Source organism: Opisthocomus hoazin, chromosome 4 (genome assembly GCF_030867145.1).
Source record: "Opisthocomus hoazin isolate bOpiHoa1 chromosome 4, bOpiHoa1.hap1, whole genome shotgun sequence".
NCBI classification, from domain to species: Eukaryota; Metazoa; Chordata; class Aves; order Opisthocomiformes; family Opisthocomidae; genus Opisthocomus; species Opisthocomus hoazin.
The window spans coordinates 2,616,452-2,639,670 of NC_134417.1; the positions used below are offsets into that span (position 1 = coordinate 2,616,452).

Here is a 23,219-nt window from a genome sequence, read left to right on the forward strand (position 1 = left end):
TCAGTAGTGAGTGAGTCCTTTTGGGAGGCCTTAGGTGCCGTCGTTCCGGAGGGTTAATTCAACGCAGAGCAGGGTTGACAGCTGCTTAGTTTGGATGCTGGGCAAAGCGTGATGGGGGGTATTTGAGAGTTAAGGAAATTTGGCTTTCATGGATTGATTTGCAAGTAGCAATGCTTGCCCCCTCTCGCAATTTCGTTCTCAGTCCTTGTTTTCAGCTGCTGAACTGAAAACTGGAGTAGGAATTTGTCCATTGAACGTCCACTCAGAGCCCGGATTCTCCTTCCCCAAGAAGCTCTTCAGCAGCGATAAAGGCAGTAATAATTTGGTGATTTTTATCTCAAAGAAAGGTTAAAGGGGGGGGAAAAAAACCAGTCACATGGATCCAGGTGAAATTTGTTACTTGGGCTGTTGAACTGTTGAGGGTTTCTGCGTGTAGCATCCGAGCAGCCAGCGATGCCAACTGGAGGGACGGGGAGGTTCATATGTGCATCCGTGGCTTCACTGGTGTGAAAAGAGAGAGTAACTGCTACCTCAGGAGATACCCTGCTTAGGAACACCTGAGGAAGACCTGTGAAGAAGTTAGCATTCGCGCGCTCCGTGCTGCGTTCGCATGGTAGGCAGAGCTCTGCTGAACAGCGCAGGCAAACACAGCACGGAGCTGGCTGCCTTGTTTGGGGCAAAAAGTACGTGTCTGGGTACCCGATGGGCCTAACCCAGGCTCGGTTCTAGCCCTCCTTCTCCTCTCTTTGTTCCTTGTTAATATTTTGATGCGTTTTTCACCTCGTTGGAGAGAAGGCGTTGAGAAGTGACCCCAGTAGGCGTTCTTTTTCCCTCTAGCGATTTTGAGAGCCGTGCGTTTGTGCCTACAGTGCTCAATGTTAATGCGTCCTTGGCTTTAAGAGGAGTTGAACAGCTTGGCTTGCCTTGTACTTGTAGCAACCACGTCCCTGTTTGTGCAAAGTCAAGTATAGGAAGGCCTGGAAATGTGCTTTAGCATGGTATCTACCTTCCTGCTCAGAGCCTTGCTTTCCAAGGCTGCTCTCTTGTGAGAGAGGGGAAGGTGCTGACGGCGGGGCTGGTCCCCGCTCACGGCTGCTGTCGTCTCCTCGGTTATTTATTTGCCTGTTCTACTTATGTACACGTGCCTTTCTGGTCCCTCTTCAGCTGCTACAATACCAAAAGGCTCTTTTTGTTCAGCACGCAAGTGAGTTTGTCAGTCTGTGCTCTCCTGGCCTCCTAAAACTGACTCCTCAAGCAGTCTTCAGAAGCTCAGGTCTCTCTTGCTGCACATACAAGCAAGGGGACGAGTAAGGGCTGGACAAGAATTAGTAGCATTTTGATGAAATGTAAAGAAAGGGGGATCTTTCTGTTTCTGCTTTATCTCATGTTAGACTGGGGGTTATTCTTGAAGGCTTGGTCGCTGACCAACTTAGAACCATAGAATCATAGGATGGTTTGGGTTGGAAGGGACCTGAAAGCTCATCTGGTTCCAGCCCCCCTGCCATGAGCAGGGACAGCTTCCACCAGCCCAGGGTGCTCAGAGCTCCATCCAACCTGGCCTTGAACCCTGCCAGGGAGGGGGCAGCCACAGCTGCTCTGGGCAACCTGGGCCAGGGCTTCACCACCCTCATGGGGAAGAATTTCTTCCCAATATCTAATCTAAATCTGCCCTCTTTTAGTTTAGAGCTGTTCCTGCTTGTCCTGTCACTACACACCCTTGTGCAAAGCCCCTGCCCATCCTTCCTGTCGGCCCCTGCAGGCACTGGCAGCTGCTCTAAGGTCACCCCGGAGCCTTCTCCAGGCTGAGCAGCCCCAACTCCCTCAGCCTGTCCTCGCAGGAGACTTGTGTAGCCATGGCGCAGCTTCATGAGCGCTCAGGCCTTCGAGGCTGCTCTGCGCTCACCGCTTGCTCCCTTACTCCCTTGGTGCAGTCCTGGCTGAGGAGGGCCCTCAGAGGAAGGCCTGGAAATAAATTATTACAATTGCAAATTGGGTTCCAATGAAGATTGTGCAACACTTAGTTGAAGTGTGCTCCCTCGGTGATAGTTATACAAACTAAATCCCACTCTACTACATGCCACAAGGTAACACCTTCAGCTATTTCATCTCTTGCTGATGCCACCTACCGCAGAAGCGTGTCTGATCAGTGAGGAGTAAGAATGAAGCTTTATTTCTGCCGTGGAAAAGTGCCACATGGTGTTTAGCAGCGTGTGGCAGGAGCTGGAGAGCCCCACCACTGCAAACGCTTTGAGTTACCGTGGAAGGAGCTGCCTCATGCGCAGACTCTGTGAAGGACTGGATGGGGGGATTCACGGCATGGGGGGACGAACAAAAGGCAGGTCATGGCTAGAGTCACTCTGTGGTTTTTGTCCATGTCGAGATAAGTTTCTACTCCTTCTTGCTTATTTATTGTGGGGTCTGAAGGGTGAGTGCAAGTTAACGTTAACTGTGTAACGCTACGAGATGTGCACAAGGTGAACATACGTGCATGAGAGCACTTCGGTCTGTGCATCAGGAAAGCAAAGGAGCATGGCTGTGGTGCAGGAGGTTTCTTACAGACAGCTCCAACAAAGTTAGGTGAACATGCTCCCTCCGTTGCAATTTGGCATCTTTTTTCTGCATTTTCGTCTTGGTGTCGGTTCCCACCCAGCTTCTCCTTCCAGGTGGTCTCAGAGCAATGTCCAAGAAGTAAACTACTTTCTCCTTTAAGATGTTTTTATAGATATTCAGCCAAACTTTCTGGGCTTTCACCTTCAAACTCTCAAGCGTGTTCCTGAGTGGCAAAGATTTCAGCAGATTCCTGGAGCATTATATCATCACGGGTTTTAGGAATCGCCTGGTGTCCTGTGGCACCAACAGTATACCTCTACCAGTTTAGCTCACCAGTGTGTGCCTCGGTGGGTCACTGGAGTTTGTCTATTTGTTTTCAGTGTAATGAAGAGACTGGAGATGGTAGTTGCTGCACCGAAGAAGCAGGTGTGATCTTGCTTCCCATTCACCATGATTAGCTTCCCCGAAGGTCCACATCCCTCCCACGTACTGTTTGGTGGCTTACGCCCAAACTCAACCAGTTCTTGAAAAGCCATTAAAACAGGACAGGGTTTGCAGAATGCCCAGGAGTTGACCCATGCAACGATAAGAGTCAACTGTGGGCTTGAAGGACTTCCATTAAATCGAAGTCCACAAGCTTAGGGATCGAAGTATCGCGCCGTGGTGCATATGGCAGGGAGAAGTGGTTTTTTCAAAGCCATTAAGTGAATGCAGGCCAAAACCTCTAAAACGCCTGGGAGCCTGGGAAGCCTCTGGATCCCAGTAGTTTGCTCCATATGTGAAGTTCTGCTTATCAGGTCTTGAAGCTGCACCGAGAGCACGAGCCCTCGTCCTACACTTTATTCCCCTTGTACTAAGGCTAGAGACAAGGAGAATTGCAGGGTCTTTACGTTCAGAAACCAGCAAACTGAAATAATTCTAGACTTGATTTTATAATGCCTACAAAAGACAGATATCTTAAACGTTACGGAAGCATGAGGAGACAGTGGCAGTTGATTGACTGCTTAGCACTTTCTGTCAAACCCCTGCTGAGGTTAGCACAATTTGGGAAAAAACAAAATGAAAGAACAGTTCCCAGCCAGACCATAACTCTGGAACCTTTTCCCTTTTAAATCTCTCACCCACTGTGTTCCAAGGTACATACAGCAGCCTTACAGATCTTCAAGAAACATTATGGGCATTGATGTGCTGACACCTGAAGACAGACGGCTGTTTTTGATGTGCGTTCTCTCAACTGTGCGAGCAGCCGGGTGCGTTCTGTTCATACCCACGTGATGTGGCTGCTCCCTCGCGGCCCTTCCCAGAGATGGGTGCTACCATAGGTGTTCAGGAGTTTGTGTGTTTAATGGGGGAACCGTGACTGCTGGTTCCTGCTCCTAGGGATGTGTGTATGTATGTGTGTATATATACATTTATATACACATTGGGGTTTTGGATTTTTTATTTTTTCATGTTTGAAACTATTGGGCAAAGTGCAGAGTCATCCTCCTTGCACCCAGCTCCGTGCACTAGCGACTGCACCACCCAGCCCTAGGTCCAGGGGCTGGATTGCTGGGTTCGTCTTTCTCAGTTTCCAAGGGGTGTGTGGGGGGGTGAGCACATGAGAACTGGAGGATGTGGGGTTACCCCCCATCAGTTCAGGTCCTGAATACTGGGACCCCTCTTGCTTTCCTGGGGAGTGCTATTGCTGCCGGCTGTTGAGTAGAAGGTGGGCTCTGCTTTGCTGGCTAGAGGACAGGACAGGGCTGCAACCGTGGTCAGAGAGCCCGTCTGTGACGGGTGGTCCCCAAGAACTGTCCCTGGCCCTTCCGAGGAGGAGTGCCTTTTCGTCCTGAGCCTGGTCAGGCACTGGTGGGAGCTGTGCTTGGGCTGGGGCATCGGTCAGTGTGCTTCAGGCGGCTTGATGAACGTCACGGTCCAGCAGCAAAATGTAAAGTTCATGAAAGCACCTTCAGGGCTCTGCAGAGCTGAGTAGAGGTTTTCTGGCTGCAGAGATGTGGGGTTGAAGTGCCTCAGTCCCACGGAGGCGTTGGCAGAGGTAGCCAGGTCCTTCGGACACCCTGGCTCCAGGACCCCACCAGGCAGCGGAGGGCAGAGTCCAAGAGGAGCCGGGTCAGAGGGCTGCTCAAACCCCCGTCCCCCTCTCAAACCCCCGGCAGGCCGGCGTGCGGGACGCCGTGCGGGACGCCGTGCGTGCCCTCGCCGTGCCCTGCGGCACAGCCAGCCTTCCCCAGCCCCACGGCGCAGCGGGATTGCCTCCTGGCACCGCTCGTCTCTCTCGCTGGCACGCTCTTAGTGCGGGTGGAAGGATTTTAAAAAAGCAGCCGCCTAATCCGCTCCTGACCCTCCTTAGAAGCTTGCCCGGCGTTGCTAAGGCCTGCACGTATCCTGGAGACGGCGCCCAGCAAATAGCCGAGCCGCTCTCTGGAAAGCCAATATCGCAGCCCCCGTTGCGGTGCGCCGGCACGCTCGGGCTTTCTGCGAGGAGGAATCCGGCGTCTTCCTTCTGCTGAGGCGATGGCGACGGTTCCCTGGGCAGAGAAGATGTGGAACCCCGCGGCCGTGCTGACGAGCGTCCCCCGGAGATAAGGGGGTGCGGAGGGGGTGTTCTGGCACGCGTGCGGTGCGGGGTCAGCAATGGCTGTGTGGAACCATTCCGACTTCTGCTTTTAAGAGCTGCGAACCAGCTTTTTGTTCACAGCCCTCTGCCCCCCCGTCCGTGCCCCTGCTGGGGGCTCTACAGCGGTCGCTTAAGAAGCCTGCAGCCTTTTTGTGTGTGTCCCCCCCCCCCCCGCTACCTGGGGGGCTGAAGCCATGGCAAAGGTCCCCGACCGAAGCAGGCACAAATGGAGCGCGCTCCACACCTTCCTGCGCTGCAACATGAACCCGGAGACCCAGCGGGTAGTGGTCTTTGTCATCCTGCTCTTCCTCATCATCGTCAACGTGGTGCTGATGTTTCTTTTGGCGTTTCACTGAAGGAGGACTGCCGGTAGTGGTGTGGTGTTTCCAGGACCGGGCGACAAATCCGCAGGTCAGCTTGTCGTTGTCTGCCTCTGGTCTGCTTGTCTGCCGTCACGGTACCTGTGTGTCTCAGAGTATCCCTCCTTTGTTGTTGACTCACCACCCCCTTCCCCACCCTGCTCCCCTCACCTGTGCCGTCACCTGTGCCTTGTGCTTTGGATCCCTGTTAACCCAGAGAAAGGGAAAGAGGTAACAGAGCCAACCTGCTTCACGGTAACCGCTCGCCGTGGCGCTGACCAGTCTCGATTCCGCACCATGACGATGCTGTGCCTGGACGTAGCACTTCTCAGCCCGGGAGAAGCCCGGGGTGCTGCTGCTTTGTGTGCCGAGGGACAGCCACCCTGTAACGAGCCCTTGCACGAGGACCTGCTACGTGCAAGCGCCCGCTGCGAAACGCTGGAGCCCGTAACGCCTCCGTTGCTCGGCCGCTGCGAAGATCGCGCTGTGCGGTGGGGTGAGTAATGCCCAATTAGCCAAAGTGATTTGATCGATAGAGCGCATCAGGAATTCGGGCCGAACAAACGCTGCAGCGGCGTGGAAGGAGTGTTTTGCTGGCTTTTATCCTGTTTGCTTTATTCAGTCTCGCTGCTGACCGGCTGCGGGTGTCAACGTGGCCGGCAGGGCCACCGCGCAGTGCCTGCAGGCCACGTGTTTGTCGCCGGCCGGCAGCGGCCGCGCGCAGCGACTCGAGGAGCGCGCCTGCAGCCCATGAGGAGGGAAGGGCAGCGAAGCAGCGCGCCCGCTCCAGGCCCGTCCGCCTCGGGGATGTGTTCTTGGCGGCCCCGTACGTCGCAGCGCTTCCAGGCTTGGGCATCGGCACCTCGGCGGAGCAACCCTCTGCTTGGTGGCGTTGAAGACGACCGGTTCCTGGAGGAAGATGGACTGGAAAGGAAGCCATGGTGCACTCTTCTCGGCGACACTGCTTGCATTTGTGCTGGAGACTGTGCAAAATATCCAAGCCCTTAAAATTCAGCAGGATCCTTCATCTTGCGTGTTAGGTAATCTGCAGTTTAATACAGCTTTCACGAGTGGGTTTGCTGGCACTCGTGGCTGGAGCGGTCCGTTCAGACCTGAATGTTGATGGCTCCCGGGGTCTGACCCGATGTTGAGAAAGGCCGGATGGCGATGTTGGCTCTGTCGTCGCGAGTGGTGTACTCTGTGCCGGTTATTTGTGTGACTGTGTGTAATACGTCAGTGTTGTACAACCCCACGTCACTTGAAAGAAATGAGATTTGTCCTTGCTGAGCGTCTTTCTGAGTTCCACCGGAGTGGGGAGCATCCCTTTCCCCGAGAGGAGCGTCTCCCGCGGTGCGGGGTGCGCGGCAGCCGCAGGCCCCCCTCGCGACGCCCTGCTGGGAATCTCTTACGGACGTGAGCAGCTTTGAATTATTCAAAGTCTCAAACTAAGCTACCAGCTCTATTGGCTGGACTTTGTGATAAACAGCTACTGGAGCTATCCAGTATATGTTGTTTTCTGAAGTTACTATTGAAAAAAAAAGCCAAACCACCAAACCTCAGCACACCACAGTGGCTTTCCAACCTGTTTTCTCTCCCCTCTAAACTTCACCTGTGGTCTTAGTTACAGCTGGAATCATAACTTTATGGCGTAAGGTGGAAAACAGATTGTTTATTGGAAAAGAGAAGATGTAAAAGCATAGCTCAGCCTTCAAACGACAGGTTGGGGGAGCAAAGTCTGGCTTTGGGGTCGTAGGTGCCAGTGGCAGAAAGCTTTTGGCAGCGGCGTGTGAGGACGGGTCGTGCACAAGGTTTGAGCAGGCTCTGAAAGCGCTGGGAAGCCCTCACCCCTCAGCTAGCGGGCAAGGGGTTGGCCCTCGGCTGGGCCGCAGCAGCGTGGCAGCCCCTGCGAGGTGGCTGAGCTGTCGGTCACCGCGCTGTGTCTTGACATGGTGCAAAACGCGTCTGCTGGTAGGCGAGAGCTGCAGGGCCTGCGCGTACACGCGGAGCTCTGGAGAACATCGGGCGGGCCGACTCCATTCGTAACCCAAACTCCTGGCTCACCACGCAGAAGCCGTGTGGGGCGGCTGGTGAGCGGAGCACAAGCGTCTGCCAGCCAAGGCTCAGCCGAGAGCCACGAAGTGACTCGTGCTGGTGTTTAGCTCAGTGTCGTGTCACTGAAATGCTCCTCGGGTGGCTTTTGTCACCGAACTGGAGACTGCAGCTGCCTGTTACACTCTGCCTAGGAAGGTGCCGCAGGGAAGGCTTCCAGGAACTTCTTTCTATTTAGTGTCCTGCAAAACTGATTAGAGTCACAGAATCTCAGCGTGGCAGGGGTTGGAAGGGACCTCTGTGGGTCACCCAGTCCAACCCCCTGCCCAAGCAGGGTCACCCACAGCAGACTGCACAGGAGCTTGTCCAGGTGGGTCTTGTATATCTCCAGAGAAGGAGACTCCACAGCCTCCCTGGGCAGCCTGGGCCAGGGCTCCATCACCCTCAGAGGGAAGAAGTTCTTCCTCCTGTTCAGATGGAGCTTCCTGTGCCTCAGTTTGTGCCCATTGCCCCTTGTCCTGTCGCTGGGCACCACTGAACAGGGTCTGGCCCCATCCTCCTGACCCCCACCCTGCAGATATTTAGAGGCATTTCTAAGGTCCCCACTCAGCCTTCTCTTCTCCAGGCTGAACAAGCCCAGCTCCCTCAGCCTCTCCTCGTAGGCAGCTGGAGCTGGTCTTGTGGCGATGAAGTAACTCACCCCCTGCGAACTGCTGCTTGCTCAGTGTAAGGACACCCTGTTCCAGCTGCTCGCTGAAGGACTCTGCCAGGTTTGGAAGGGACCGAGTACCAAACCCGGCGATGGCCGGCTCCTGGGGCAGGCACAGCCCTGCTGTGAGCAGGCAACTGCTCCCCCGCCGCTGCAGCCACCTCCTTCCCTTCTCTGTCTGCCCCGCTTTCACCACATCTACACCATACCTGGTACGGTGTCCTTATTTAGGGCTACGAGGATGGTGAGGGGACTGGAGCATCTGTCCTACGAGGAGAGGCTGAGGGAGTTGGGCTTGTTCAGCCTGAAGAAGAGAAGGCTGAGAGGGGACCTTAGAAATGTCTACAAATATCTGAAGGGTGGGTGTCAGGAGGATGGGGCCAAGCTCTTTTCAGTGGTGCCCAGCGACAGGACAAGGGGCAACGGGCACAAACTGGAGCAGAGGAAGCTCCAGCTGAACCCGAGGAAGAACTTCTTCCCTCTGAGGGTGACGGAGCCCTGGCCCAGGCTGCCCAGGGAGGCTGTGGAGTCTCCTTCTCTGGAGATATTCCAGACCCACCTGGACAAGGTCCTGTGCAGCCTGCTCTGGGTGACCCTGCTTGGGCAGGAGGGTTGGACTGGGTGACCCACAGAGGTCCCTTCCAACCCCTACTATTCTGTGATTCTGTGATTCTGTGATTTCCAAAAAGCTCTCTGTGCTCTGCCCAGCGGCTGTGTCGGTGGGAGCCAGAGCCGTTTGCCTTTGCTTCTTCGACACATCCAAGCTGGCGGAGCAGCAGCCAGCGCAGGTAACGGGAGGTGGAGGAGTGTTTGGCTAACAGCCGATCCAGCGCCCCGAAATGCTCGCTGCTGGTGCTAGCGAGAAAATGCCAGTCTGGGGACTAACGTGGGTCTGGGCAGTTGGTGCCTCCGAGGCGCAGGGCTGCCACGTTGCTCCCTGCACGGCCGCTCGCCTCTCCGGGAGCCGTTGCGGTTGTTGGCGCAAAGAAGCCGGGACTTCAAGGGCTACGAGGATGATGAGGGGACTGGAACATCTCCCCTACGAGGAGAGGCTGAGGGAGCTGGGCTTGTTCAGCCTGAAGAAGAGAAGGCTGAGAGGGGACCTTAGAAATGCCTACAAATATCTGCAGGGTGGGTGTCAGGAGGATGGGGCCAAGCTCTTTTCAGTAGTGCCCAGCGACAGGACAAGGGGCAATGGGCACAAACTGAAGCAGAGGAAGCTCCAGCTGAACATGAGGAAGAACTTCTTCCCTCTGAGGGTGACGGAGCCCTGGAACAGGCTGCCCAGGGAGGTTGTGGAGTCTCCTTCTCTGGAGATATTCCAGCCCTGCCTGGACAAGGTCCTGTGCAGCCTGCTGTAGGTGACCCTGCTTGGGCAGGAGGGTTGGACTAGATGACCCACAGAGGTCCCTTCCAACCCCTACTATTCTGTGATTCTGTGATTCCCCAGCGGGAGAAGACCCGCCTGCTGCCAGAGAAATAAAGCAAAGAAGTGTTTTCTTCAAGGGCTGTGAGGAGTCCAGGACAGCGAGGGGTGACCTGGGAGAAAAGTACGTTATCGAAAAAGGTAACGCGACCCCTGGTGAAATTGCCTCCCCCTTCCCTGTATGGGGCAATTTGCATTACCCCTGCACAGAGCAATTTCACCAGATTATCGGTACCAGAATAGCTGGGAGTGAAAAAACCATAGAATCGTTGTTGCATTTAAAAACTGTGATAAGACAAATTGCAAGATTAGAGCGCGCTCATTGGGGATATCTGTTCTAACGCTGCCTGCCGCAGGTGTTAACGCTGCTTGCTAAGAGCCCGGGAACACGCTTCCCCTTGATGCTGGGTGAATGTTAATTTTCTCTTTCCGTGGCTTGTCTAGGTGTTTGATACCCGACTAGTCCTGAAGCGTCTGTGTCGAGTTGTGTTATGGTGAGCCAGTGTTTTTCTGCTTCCTCAACTTCACCTGCGGCCATATACGTTCAGCTGGAACCTGCGGTTGGCGTATAAGCGTTAATCGGTCTGATTTTAGTTGTGCCTCATTCAAGCCTCAGATCTTGGCTGAAGAAGCTGTGATGGCCGATAAAGCCCAGGAAAAATAAAGCTGGTGAAGGATCCCCGAGTCTTGTGCAGGGAGCTGTAGGTGGTGATAGAAGGACGGTGGGGAAGGAGAAGCTTTTGGCATTTCTGTCAACAAAGTTGGCTTTTTTTCGTTGCTCTCAGAGCACTTACTTGACAGAGGAGATGAGTGCTCTGCAGGAAGGCTGTGATTGCCGTCCCTGCAGCCATCTGAGCTCGGGCTCGGCCGTGGCGTTCGGGCCGCAGCCCCGAGGAGGGAGTAGCATGGCCAGGGAAGGGGGAGACGCACAGTCCCTGCCCCTCGGCAAAGCCCGTGGGGTGCCTGGTGCCCACGGTGCTCTCCGCTCCTGCTGCCGCCCAGGCCACGACAGCCGGGCCCTTGTGTGGCTGCTGGACTCCTCTTCCTCCTCCTCCTCCTCCTCCCCAGGGTGCGGAGGAAGAGCTGGGCCTCCACCTTTCGTGCGGTGCTGGGGTTCTCCAGCAAAGCAGCGTGCAGGGACGGACGGGGCTGGGTGCTGCCCGGGCAGGTTGGGCTGCCCCTGCCTGGGGCAACACCTGACGGGCAAGAGCTTTGCTTTGCTACCGCTTTACTTCGAGCCTCGCAAGCGCGAGGAGCAGCTATGAGCAGGAGTGGGACCAAGGCAGCATTTCCAAAGGGAGATCTGGGCTTGAGATTGTGCCTTCTCTCCATTTGTTCTCGCAGGCTACGCTCATTTCTGTGGTGATACGTGGTATCTGCTGTCTTTGTGATTTATTCTCGGAATCTAAGGCATGAGCTGGCCAGATAAGAAACACAGTAAGCATTTAGGATGATACCATCAACAATTACTTTTAATTAATGCTTCCAGTGTTTTGGTTTAAAGAAAAAAAAAACAACAAAAGAAGTCCCATTACACAGGTTTAATGAAAGATTTTAAGAGGGAGAGTACTTGTTATTTATGCCATGTCATGGGGCTTGTAAACTACAGAATGTGCTGGAAACTCTGGAATAAAATTATGTCGTATTTGAATCTTTGTATCTGTTTCTTGGCTGGGATTGCTCCAGGCGTGACTGCGGTTGTCACACACAGTGCGCCCGCTCTGTGTCTGCGTTCGGCAGGGGTGGAAGAGGGGCTCGAAGTGGGAGCATGGCCCTGCTGAAGGCCCCCAACGCGGTTCTCCGCCCTGATGCCCGCAGGCAAGCCTGCTGCGCTGGTGACTGCTAAGGGTGATAGTTGGCTCGGCTCTGCTGGTAACGCAGAAAGCAAAATGCCTCCCCAAGCACCAAGGGCATGCGGTCGGACCTTCAGCGGGGGAGCTGGCCAGGTGTGAAGGACCGTGGAGGGGGAAATTTGGGAGTCTGCTGTCCCTTGGCGCTGACCAGCTGGTCTGGCAGGGCTCTGGTCCCCCACAGCCCGCTGCAGCACCGAGGTCCCACGTCTTCCCCTCCTCCTCCCTCCAGGGAGGGAGACCCTAGCGCAGCCCCTTCCAGCGTGCTGTTCCCTCCAGACAGCACCAGTTTCATGCTGGGCTTCTGAATCTCTGTGGTCCCTTGGTGGCGGAGCAAGTAGAGCCCCCACCAGCCGGGGGAACAGGGGCTGCCTGCAGCCCCCTCCCTCCTTCCTGCAGCAGCTCCCATCCGGAGCAGGCTGCTGGGCAAAGCCAAGGGGACCCGGGGAACGGAGCAAACCACCATAGCACCCACGCTTAATCTTGTGCTTGCTTGGTGTTGCTTCCATTTAGGATATCAACACAAGAATGGACTTAGTGTGTTGTCTTCTACTAAGCTCTGCTCGTTTGTAGTGACCGCTGTGCAGGGGCAGTGATGTTATTTATAGGCCCAGCGTCTATAGCATTTGTGGTCATGTGGCTCAGAGCAGCACGGCAGAGGTGGGTTTGACTGCTTGTGGTTGGCTTGAATCACAGAATCACAGAATCACACAATGGTAGGGGTTGGAAGGGACCTCTGTGGGTCATCTAGTCCAACCCTCCTGCTGAAGCAGGGTCACCTACAGTAGGCTGTAGAGGACCTTGTCCAGGCAGGTCTTGAATATCTCCAGAGAAGGAGACTCCACACCTCCCTGGGCAGCCTGTTCCAGTGCTCCGTCACCCTCAGAGGGAAGAAGTTCTTCCTCGTGTACAGCTGGAGCTTCCTCTGCTTCAGTTTGTGCCCATTGCCCCTTGTCCTGTCACTGGGCACCACTGAAAAGAGCTTGGCCCCATCCTCCTGACACCCACCCTTCAGATATTTGTAGGCATTTATAAGGTCCCCTCGCAGCCTTCTCTTCTCCAGGCTGAACAAGCCCAACTCCCTCAGCCTCTCCTCGTAGGAGAGATGCTCCAGTCCCCTCACCATCCTCGTAGCCCTAATCATGATCTTGTCCAGTCTGGGGATGCTGAGTGTCTGGAGAGTTGTGGCAAACTTTGTATGGAAATACAAACACTGTATGCGGGCATCACGTGTGAATCTAAAGAGCTGCCCCAGGATCTCTCCGTGGCAGCCTAGCACAGCCTCCCTCACCGCACCAAATGAAGCGGTTCCGGCAGGAGGTTAAGAAAAGACAGGCTGCTAAGTCATGACTTCGTATTTTTAGTATCCCAGCTCACACCTGTAGCACCAGGAGTCAGCACTTGTTACACTACGCGCTATCTAATTATGTAGCGGGAAGATTTCCCCTAGACACCGGGAGCGGAGAGCCGGAGACTGCGGCATCCCGTGGCTGCCTCCTCATCTAGAGTACTGTGTCCAGTTCTGGGCTCCCCAGTTCAAGAAAGATGAAGAGCTACTGGAGAGAGTCCAGCGGAGGGCTACGAGGATGATGAGGGGACTGGAACATCTCTCCTACGAGGAGAGGCTGAGGGAGCTGGGCTTGTTCAGCCTGGAGAAGAGAAGGCTGAGAGGGGACCTAATAAATGCTTATAAATATCTGCAGGGTGGGGGTCAGGAGGATGGGGCCAAGCTCTGTTCAGTGGTGCCCAGTGACAGGACAAGGGGCAACGGGCACAAACTGAGGCACAGGAAGTTCCGTCTAAACATGAGGAAGAACTTCTTCCCTTTGAGGGTGACGGAGCCCTGGCCCAGGCTGCCCAGGGAGGCTGTGGAGTCTCCTTCTCTGGAGATATTCCACACCCGCCTGGACAAGATCCTGTGCAGCCTGCTGTAGGTGACCCTGCTTCAGCAGGAGGGTTGGATTGGGTGACCCACAGAGGTCCCTTCCAACCCCTACTATTCTGTGATTCTGTGATTCTACCGGAACGTGCTCCGCACTGAGCTGCTCTTGCACAGCTACCTCGTCCTACCGAAAAGCCTGCGACTGCTCTGGGAGGGTTGTGCAGGGAGTCAGGGCGACTGAAAGGAGAACCCATGGGGAACAGGAGATGTGCTGATCCTTGCCTGTTTGGACTGGAGAAGCCACGTTCTGCGGGAGGAATGGCAGGCGCTTCAGGCTCCCGTAGTTAGAGGGCTTGTTTGCAGTGCGGTCGTGGAAACAGGCATGTGGTTCTGGTTTGAGGCTTCAGCTTTGTTTAGGCCATTAGGACTCTTCATCCAGATGATGTGGATTTTAGAAAAATTAATAAAATAATAAAATGGGTATATTCAAAAGCATAATAGTCCAGGGTCTCAGACGATCCCAGAAACCTGCTGCTTCTTGAGTCAATCTTCTTTAGCTAGCACAGGGCAAGCAATATGAAAAGGGTAGTGTTTTCTTTTTATTTATTTTTTTCTGAGTGTAGTTAGCTTGAAGAACTTTCAGTAGTGACTACAAAAGAAATGACTCATTTTTATGTTTACAGATGCTAACCAAAAACAAAGGCTATGCGGCCTCCTTTGCCTGACAGTGAGACATTCTCAAGGCTTTTTTGTTCTTTTCCTTCTCTCAATCTGATACTCAGATTTTCCTTGGTGCCAGTTTCAAAGAAAAGGACAGACAGCAATGCTTAGTTCAGTGGAGAAAGGATCCAGAGCCGTGTGTTCATGCTGGGAGAGAGCTCACCAGAAAGAGGGGTGGGGGGTGCAGAAATCAGAAGTTTTGGGTCACCAAAAACCTGCCAGGTTTTCCTCTCAGGAGAAGGTGAGGAGAGGAAACAGCTACTAAACTGTGCTTGGTTCTTCTGAGGCAGGGAGACCGTCTTGGAGAGCCAGGTCCTGGAACTTGCTCATCAGTCTCTGTTGGCCCAGCGTGTCCGCCAGCCCCTACCAGTGTCGTGCAGACTTTGGTGCAGTGCTGCTAATCCAAGGGAGACTTTTCACAGGTGACAGGAGCAATAAAAATCATTTCAGCGTGTTCTGTTAAAATTAAACCACGCACACATGTGAAAAGGAAAGCCGTGCGCTGCCTTTCTGGCTTGCTGCCCGCTCTGAGCCCAAAGAGGTGCCGACCTTTGGATGATTCAGAGCGGCTTGCTGGCAATGCAGCTTGTATCTGCTTTAAAATGTTTTCTTTAACCTTATTTGTAAAACAAATTTAGATTAATTAGCCTTCAAGCTATAACTGATTCTGTAGCTTGCTCCATCTTTTGGGGGAAGGGAATAGCAACAGTCATCGGCAGGCAGAGAGCTCTGGGGACTGCAAGGTTCCCTTTCCTTTTCTTCTGCAAAGAGCCGGGGTGCAAGGCTGACCCTCGGTAAACCCCTGTGTTGGGGGAGCTGCAGCTGGGCTGTTTGGGGTGCGTTGTCCTGGTGGAGCTGTACAGTGTATTCATCGCTTGTCCGGAGGAGTAATGGTGCCAGAGGAAGCAAAAAAGGAGGTAGACAGGAAAAATCTGAAAATGAAGTCATGGGAGAGGCAGTGGAATCGGGAGCAGTCCTGCAGGGAGGGGAAAGGATGGGCAACGTCCCAAGCGGCTGCGCTGGTGGGAGCGCGCGGGGGAAGGGTGATGCTGCAAGAGGAGAATGGGGCAGGTTTGTAGCGTCAGCAACATCAAAATGTGGTAACGTAACATGAAGTTAAATTTTCTAAAGAAAATAGTTTCTATCTGGGTGCCTGAGAAACAGCTGTGTGAAAAAGGTGCAACAGCCATCACTCTTAACCATGAGAGCAACCACGCAGGAGCATCCTGGGCTATTTCCATTCCCAGGCTGTACAGGTAAAATCAGGGCATCAGAAAATGTAAAAATTGCATTAACCAGGTGTGTTTCATGTTCAGCAGTAAACGTAGACTTCAAAACTGCTGGCGAGGTGAAGAGGGGAGTCGGTCTGACACGGTTTTCATCTGCAGCCAGGCTGGAACCAGAAACCAGACACCTTGTAGATGCGTGAGCCTTAGGTCAAAGTCTTGTTCCAGCCTGAGAGTTCAACCCCAGGCCTCACTCCTTTCCAGGCTTTGAAGCCAAAGAAAACAGGAGAGCGTGCGGCTGATCTCCCGGGGCTGCGGCAGAGCCCTGGATAGCCCAGGGGCACCCACCTCCAGCCAACGTGGGGTGGGGGGTCTGCGCTGGGCTGGGGGAGAGGGTCTGAAAGAGAGCGATTCCGCCAGCGATCTGGGCTGCCTGGGGAGATGGGACTGTGGCGCTTGGCCCGCAGTGACGGGTGCTGTGCAACTGGGAGAGGTACCAGGAGTGCGTTCGCCAAAAGCTGAAGATACTGAAACCACTCTTAAGCCTTTGAGTATTTCAAGCTCCTTAAGCCACTTTAAGGCTTTAGATGGGTTTAAAACGCTTGAAGGCCTTAGATGAGTTTAAGCTGTTTAAGCTGATTTAGAGCTTTGGAATGACTTAAGTGCTCTGGCTTTGGGTGCTTAAGGAGGTTTTGAGGTCCTCTGAGCTCTGCATTGTACAGGCCTTTCTGAACACTTTTGGAGTGGGGATGTGACACGCACCCGCTCCTGTGCCCTGCACCCAGGGGGGACTCACAGAATCACAGAATGGTAGGGGTTGGATGGTCGGGGTTGGTAGGGGTTGGAAGGGGTCATCTAGTCCAACCCCCCTGCCAAAGCAGGGTCGCCTGCAGCAGGCTGCACAGGACCATGTCCAAACAGGACTCCTCCTCCCTGAGTGCCTCCCAGGCCATGGCTGAACAGCCAGGTTTCCCCAGGTACGCCTTCACCTTCCCTTTGCTGGGCAAACCAAAGAGGCGAGGCGTTGGACATCCACGTGGTGGGGAGGAACGGCTGACCTTCCTCCACGCGCCTGGCGAGGCTGCGCGAGCGGGATAAGGTCTGCGTGGGCTCTGTTGTGGCGGGGTGCCGCGCTCACCTCTGCTGAGGGGCCCCGGCCAGGAGGCTGACAGCCCTACCCATGACGGCATCCTAACGTCCTCGTCAGTACTGTGTTAGCAATTGCTAATTTTCCACCTGAACGACAGCGTTGCTGTACCTCAGGGAGCATATCTGTCCCTGTCAAGTTAACATTTTCAGGGCTCAGGATTTGCATGTATAGTCAGCATTTCTTTTCTCTTGTGCTTTTACTACCCCCACGTCCCGTAAGACCAGCTCCATAGGGCCAGCCAGTAACGCTTCTCCCTGTGACTCGGGGTGCCTGCCCAGCAGTAGCTGCGAGTGTGGCCTGGCTCTTTGCCTTGCGTGCCTTTCCAGGTGTGTGTAAGCTCCTTGACGGGCTGCACCCAGATACGATGGGTGTAAGTGGCCTGAAAGGACATACTTTTGCTTAATCTCTTTCAAATTCATCTGTGTTTGGTTCTGTGGCATCCTTAATTACGTGTCACAGGGAAAAAGTGCTGCTTTTGCGCTAAACAACTTGCCTGGCCGCTCCACTGGGGCCCGTGGGCTTTGCGCTACGAGCAACCATTTTGTAAGGCTTCCTCTCGCGGCCGCTCCGTCCCCCTCTCTCCGTTAGAGCTTCGAGCTCTGCTGAGCTTGTGCTGGCCTAGAAACTCTTCCCGCTCTTGATTCGTGCTGCTCCTTGTGCCTTGCTTAGTTCTCCTCTCCCCTCTTTCTTTCTGAGTCATTCCTAACATTCAGACTTTCTGACTCCGACGGAGCAGGTCGCTGTTTTCCTAAATCCGTCTGCAGAGACGTTCCCGAGGAGCAGCTCGTTGAGTCAGTCAGTTGGGTTAGATGTCGCTCCTGTTACATTTGTCAGCATATAATTTCATTTGCCATTTTGTCACCCTGTCACTCAGCACTGGAGCTGCTTGTTTGGAGGGAGATTGACAAAATATTTCGCTTATACCAGAAAATAAATGACTTGCAGACACAAGTTTAAATAGGCATCCCCTGGAAACTCGTACACAAGGTTAAAATGGAAGCTGTTTTACAGCTTTGCTTGCTGCAAGCGCTACCAGCAACTCCAACATCTGACCATAAAAGGTGATACCAAGAGAACCTTTGGCAGGGTGCTAACAGGTTGGAGCAGGGCTTTGCTCCTGTTGTTGCCTTGGGCCAGAGCTTCAGGCCGTTAGTTCCCAAAGTCAGCAGGCTGCCTTGCTGTACGGGTCACGGGAGAGCGATGGCTGTGGGACTGCGGGCACCGGCAGGATCTAGACGAGTAGGCGTCCTCAGCTACAGGTAACAGCCCCCACTCTGCCGCAAGAACTCTCTTGGCCTGTTTCAGCCAGAAGTAAAACGGTCTGAAGAAACAGAAGTCGATTCGTTTTGCGTTACAGCACTCGGTTCTCCTGGGTGAGGAACTGAGAACTTCTTGTAGCGCTCTGGAGTTTGACCAGTCCCGTGTAGCTGGATTCGGGTGGACACACAGCTGGCACGCTGGCTCACGCTGCACTCTGCACGCAGGCGGAAAGACCGCGGAGCGCGGCTCTGCCTCCTCCGCCTTCTGCAAGGGCTGCTCCCCTCCTCCTGCCGCGCTCCGCGCCGTACGGAGCTGGCAGAGCTCCTCCGTGCCCGCTGCCGGGGGACCCTCCTCCTTCCCATCTGTTTAAACCACTTCCGAGGGGGAATCAGGACTCGGATGATAGAAATGAAAAGGAATAACGTAATTAGTGCCAGTCAGAATGGGTTTGTGGAAAATGCTTCTTACCAAATAAATGTGATGACAAATTTTGAATGTTGGGCAAACGGAGGCAGCTGTACTAGATGAGCTCACGTGAGGAGTTAGGCTACAGGCGTGGATTAAAAAAGCAGCACTATACAATATCCGTGTGGCGCACGTAACTGGATTAAAATCTTGTCTGACTGACATCTCAGATTTGTTACAGAGAATCACTGTCAAACTAAAATATTTTCAATGGAGATCTGCAGTGTTTGGTAAATGCCGGAGAGTTCTGCGCTATCCTTAATCAGTGCTCGAAAGTCTCTGCTGGCACAGCAGGCAGCAGGGCCGCGAACGCCGAGGGCACGGCTCGCCCGGGGGCACGGGGTGCCGGTCTGTGCTGCCGCAGAGCCCGGGGGCTTGGTTGACTCACCACGAGAAGATCGATGCCCCGGACGACCCCTTCCCCGGGCGCCCGTCTCTCTCCGCGAAGGGAAGATGCCCCAGACAGACGACCGAGATAACGCGTTCAGCCCAAAGGCCTGCTGTTCAGATGACAGCAGCTCTGTGAGATAAATGTCATCCCTGGTGTCCGCCGTTGCACAGCGAAGCTAAAAGCTTTGGGAGGAAGCAAGAGCAAGCTGTCCAGATGGTCTGAAAATACCCCTGGGTTCAGGTCAGGGAGCAGCTAGCTCCTTCCTACCCACATTCAAAAAAAAAAATCAGTATTTCTGTGAACGAAGCACTACTTTGGGGCAAGGGCGTAAGTAAAACTCTTCTTTAACTCCCCTGCTGCATTTTGCCTGAGAGAAGGCGGAGGAGAAGCTCTGGAAGCAACGCGTCGGGTGGAGGAAGAGGAGCTGGGGGGGGCTTTCCCTCTGGGGTCAGGGCTGCCACGGGCTCTAAATGTTTGATGCGCTGACCCAGTTCAGCTCCAGTCTGTAACACCCAGGCACTGGGGGGCCAAGCAACGAGCGCAGGCTTCACAGCAGCCATCGGAGCTCACCAGGAGGGGCTTGGGCTCGGGTGCTCTTCGTGGAAGGCGTCTGTTTTAGGGTCAGAGAGCTGAAAAGTGAATTCCATTTCATTGGCACCTTCTCCCTGAACTGCCCTGTTCCCACTATCTTCTGATGCTCCTGGGTTCGTTTTTTTAGCTCTGTATGATCCAGTGCACTTGGCGCTACCAAGAGAAAGCTATTCAAATCTTATTCAAATAGAATCGAGTAGCTCAGAGATAAATATTTCCCAAAGGCATCTTCAGCCCTCCTTCTGTAAGCTGTCCAGATCTTTTATCTCTGTGAATATTGCCTGGAGCTCCTGTCAGAACAAGACCAGGACATGTGAGGTAATTCTGTCAAGGTGTCCAGCTGGAGACCAGCGGGGACCGAGTAGCTGGAAACGCAGACAAGCCCACAGCCGCGGGCCTTGGTGCCAGATCTGTTCACCCACGCGTAGCGGGGCTTCGTTTGGGGCAGCACCGCGGCGGTCGTCCCCCCTCCATCCTTCTGCCAGATGCCGAGCTTTATGGGTGCCGTCCTCAGCATCGGCCGCGTTTGTGGGTGAGCGGGGAGGCCGTGGCTGTGCGGGAACGCCGGGGCGAGGTCAGAGCTGCCGTTGGGTTCCGGTTTCAGAGCCCCAGTGTTAGTACTGCCCTTGGGGTTGCCAGCGCTGCTGTCTGCAAATTAAATGTTGTCATAAACAAAGAAAAATAGCCAGGTTTGGTTTGTTTTCCCAGCTGCAGTAGCTTGAGCAGCTGTAGGGCACCTGGGTTTGCGTTCTGCGTCTTCTGAGTTTTCTCTTCCAGAGACTGGTTCGGAGCCCCTGGAGAACACGTACTCAGTTGTCCTTGCTGTTACAAAGCCAGCACAGAGATGTTGTTTCGTATGGAAATGCACAGTTGTTTTTCAAACGTTGCTTTAATCACAAAGATCAAAACCTCTGTGGTAAGACGCGCCTTTGGAGCCTAGGAGCTGCCACGCTCAGAAATGGTGAGCTCTCCCCTCCATGCGTGGTCCTCGGGAAGATACGCAGCTCTCGCAGCGTAGCTGCCACGCTCTAACACGTTTTGCAGGAAACCTTTTTACCTGCTGGTGCGTTTTATCCTTCCTGGGACAGGGAGGAAGAGTCCTAACCCTTGTTTGCACGGGAACAGCGTGCTCCTCGGGGCGGTCGCTGCGGCGTGCGCGGCCCCGCTGGAGCAGCTCTGCTTGCTGCAGTGACGTGCAGGGCCGCAGGTGCTTCTGTGCCACGGAAATGTCAGCCCTGGCTCAGAGCTACCCTCTGGTCTTTGCTCTGGGAGAGGGAACGCTGGACAGGGTGTATCTGATATTTCTGTATCAGCCTAGGAATTGGACTGGATACAACTGAAAAAAATAGAGTGTGAGGTACAGACTGGTACGGATTGGGAGCTAACAGAAAAATGAGCGCTGAGCACGGTGATCGCTATGAGCGTGGTGATCGCTATGAGCGCGGTGATCGCTATGAGCGTGGTGATCACTATGAGCGTCGTGATCGCTGTGAGCGTGGTGATCGCTGTGAGCGCGGTGATCGCTATGAGCGCGGTGATCGCTATGAGCATGGTGATCGCTATGAGCGTGGTGATCGCTATGAGCGTCGTGATCACTATGAGCGTGGTGATCGCTATGAGCGTGGTGATCACTATGAGCGTGGTGATCACTATGAGCGTGGTGATCACTATGAGCGTGGTGATCGCTATGAGCGTGGTGATCGCTATGAGCGTGGTGATCACTATGAGCGTGGTGATCACTATGAGCGTGGTGATCACTATGAGCATGGTGATCGCTATGAGCGTGGTGATCGCTATGAGCGTCGTGATCACTATGAGCGTGGTGATCACTATGAGCGTGGTGATCGCTGTGAGCGTGGTGATCACTATGAGCGTGGTGATCTTTATGAGCATGGTGATCATTATGAGCATGGTGATCACTAAACACTTTGCAGTGTTTGTGTCTGCTCCCTTGCCCGACCCCGCTGCACAAGCACCGGGCAGAGCCTGTCCGCCTGCAGTCGCGGAGGAGTTTCAAGTGCTGCCATGCTGAACTGAGACAGTCCAAAGCAAACAGAAAGTATGTCTCTCTTCTTTATTTCTTGCTTTATTCCATATTGACTGTTCCTCCCTACAGACGTGGTGTTCGGTGTCAGCTAATCAAATCCTGGGCTGTATTTTGGGTGTCTTTTTAGCTGCACCGTCGCTTGAGAACTTGCCTGTGCCTGTTTGCCCAGGCTGGTGATGGGCCGGGTGTGACTTTCGGTATTTGGCACATCATAGTCACAGTATGACTGTCATTGAATGGAGAAAATTTAAGATATTAAGATCAGTGGATGGATTAAAATGCCAGCTGAGGGTTTGCGAGTCAGTCACATGGCTTTCGGTGACTCCGGGGAGAGCCCTGCGGCTCTGTCCCCCTGTGAGCTGGGCCCGTCGGCCCTAGGAGGCTGTTCAGGCTAGGTCAGGCTTGGGCTCTCGTCTTCTCAAGACACCGAGCTTGGACAGCTTGGTACTGCGAGGTATTAACGCCTCCACATCATCAGTGCTCTGCTTGCGTGACCGTCCAGACGCTGCAGACGAAGTCCATCTGGTGTCTCCCTGCTCGCGGTCACGCCGTGCGTGCCAGCCGCCATGTCACACCGAGAGCACCGATTCAGAGCGGTGCATTTAAGCGCACCGCGAAAGGTGTTTTATCTGATACCTGTAAATGTAAAATTTCCACTTACCAGAGTGATTGTAATTAAACTAAACTAGATCCTTGCTGTTTTGAGAAGACAGGAAAGCTGTCTCCGCCTTTTCATGGCATCATATCTCCAAAAGAGCCATGTTCTTCACGTGCCGGTCACAATGTGTATGTGGAAAAGCCCGCCGAGTGCCACTCTTTCCAAAGATTTATTAGGATGTGCCATGCCCATTTCCCAGGCAGCAGCCAGCCCTTGCCCAGCAGCGCGGGATGGCAGCAGCCCCGGCGATAGTGCTGACCTCCCGACGGTCTGCGTGAGCCCGGCACCAACCGGCTCCGCCGCGTAGGGGTGGCCGGACACCCCGTCGCACCGCGCCGTCGCCCTGGGGCTGCTCGCTCTGCTGCAGCGGGGAGGCAGGAGCGGGGCTGGGCTCGCGGTCCGCGCAGCCACGCGTCACGGAGGCTGGAGGGCTACAGCGAGCGGGTGGGCTGCGCGCGGGCGGGCTGCTCGGAGCAGCAGCAGAGCTCGCTTCCGGGGGTAGCTGGCATCTGCCGTCACCCACAGCCCAGCTGTTGTTCCGTGACTGGAAGCTGATAGCTGATTTTGGAAAAATACACACTTTTACAGCCACTCTCTTCCCTACTCTAGTCATCGCTACTTTATGTTGGAAAGCTAAAACCTCTACGTTTCTGGAAGCGTGACAAGACCTACAAGTGTTTCAAAAATAGGAATAAAGGGTTTATTCATAATGCTGAGTATTCTTCAAGCTTGTCAAACCGTACACAGTATGGCTGTGAAGGGGGACCTAATATATACTTATAAATATCTGCAGGGTGGGGGTCAGGAGGACGGGGCCAGACTCTGTTCAGTGGTGCCCAGCGACAGGACAAGGGGCAACGGGCACAAACTGAAGCAGAGGAAGCTCCAGCTGAACCCGAGGAAGAACTTCTTCCCTCTGAGGGTGACGGAGCCCTGGCCCAGGCTGCCCAGAGGGGCTGTGGAGTCTCCTTCTCTGGAGATATTCCAGCCCCGCCTGGACGTGGTGCTGTGCAGCCTGCTCTGGGTGACCCTGCTTGGGCAGGGGGTTGGGCTGGGTGACCCACAGAGGGCCCTGCCAACCCCGAACAGTCTGTGATTCTGTGATTCTGTGAAGTGAGCTGTGCATAAAAAGCACCACGCGTAGCTCTAGCAGCTGTGTGCATTAATCGTCAAGCCCAGACGTCCCCTCCCTCCGCAGCCCGCGCGGACACGTCCCTGCCATCGGACCGGGCGTAGCGGCCTCTGCTCGCGGCGCGTTCGTCGCCC

At 54.4% G+C, this 23,219-nt stretch overlaps 1 protein-coding gene across 2 annotated transcripts in view; it reads left to right on the forward strand.

Annotated features, from left to right (window-relative positions):
* The window catches only part of ARHGEF4 (Rho guanine nucleotide exchange factor 4), a 187,946-nt gene that overhangs the window by 150,492 nt on the left and 14,235 nt on the right, over positions 1-23,219 (forward strand). Inside the window, exon 1 of one of the 2 annotated variants that reach the window (XM_075417577.1) lies at positions 4,811-5,581. The exons of the other annotated variant lie outside the window; for it this stretch is intronic. The gene's annotated coding sequence lies outside the window, so the exon portion shown is untranslated. Of the gene's footprint in view, positions 1-4,810; positions 5,582-23,219 lie in introns of those variants that run through there. 2 annotated transcript variants of the gene reach the window in all.